The sequence below is a fragment of the Charadrius vociferus genome, unplaced genomic scaffold, assembly GCF_000708025.1.
Source record: "Charadrius vociferus isolate BGI_N301 unplaced genomic scaffold, ASM70802v2 scaffold822, whole genome shotgun sequence".
Lineage (NCBI taxonomy): Eukaryota > Metazoa > Chordata > Aves > Charadriiformes > Charadriidae > Charadrius > Charadrius vociferus.
In genome coordinates this window covers 826732-827622 of record NW_009647481.1, presented here as the reverse complement: position 1 = coordinate 827622, position 891 = coordinate 826732, and the positions used below count along the sequence as shown (strand labels likewise).

At 61.3% G+C, this 891-nt stretch overlaps 1 protein-coding gene across 1 annotated transcript in view; it reads right to left on the bottom strand.

Annotated features, from left to right (window-relative positions):
- LOC104282634 overlaps positions 1–891 on the bottom strand; it is a 10878-nt gene that overhangs the window by 5501 nt on the left and 4486 nt on the right. The gene's annotated exons all lie outside the window — the stretch shown is intronic.

The following is an 891-nucleotide window of genomic DNA, read 5'->3' as shown; positions in this document are numbered from 1 at the left end:
GTGGTGTGTGCGTGGGGTGTCCCCAACTGACTGTCCCCTCTCAGGGAGGTTTTTGAGTGTAATTCAGTCCTGTAGCGCCTGACCCCTTCTCCACCCAAAATTTGGGATGGTGTGGACCCTGCTGGACCGGGGTGGGGGATCTGGGGTCCAGGGCTGGGTTTTGGGGCTCAGGGCTGGGGTTTAGGGATCACCATTGACAGCAGAGTCCCCTCCTGCCCCCAGGGATACATCCAGTGGATGCTCCAGGACAGACAGATGGACTGCAGCCCCTCACAACCCCCCCTTTACAGACTACACGAACACAGGATGAATATGCAGGATTTAATGCTGTCTCAGCATTTTTATTACTATTGTCCGCGCGGCTGCTGTGGCGGCGGGGGGGCGCTGGTGGTGGCCCGGCCATCATTCCCCTGTGCCAACCAGCCCAGATCGCCCTCAGGATGGGACCAGCAGCACGGGGGAAAGTGGGGGCCGTGCATCTGGTCCCTTTGCTGGCTGGGGCCCGTGACTTGGGAACCCCCAAAGGGCTGCCATGTGCTCACATTGGAAAATACCTTTTTTCTCCCCATTCACATGAAGAGCTGGTGAGGTCCAGCTGACGCCTGTTACCCCTCGGTGCTCTGCCAGCTCAGCCACGGGCAGGGGGGTCTCTCCCATGCTGGGGTGATGCTGACTTTGAGGTTAAAGCCTGGCCACTTGGGAAGGGACACGCCATGTGTGTCCATCCCCGGCCAAGGACCATCACATCCTGAGCGGAGGTTCTTTCTCAGGCGCAGCAGGGCCAGCGTGGGCAGGGGGCTGGCCGGGGCCAGGGCCGGGGCTGGCTCTCATCCCTGTGGGGATGTAATACAGGCTCTCCAGGTACCCGCAGTCAGGACCCCCGGCAGCAGG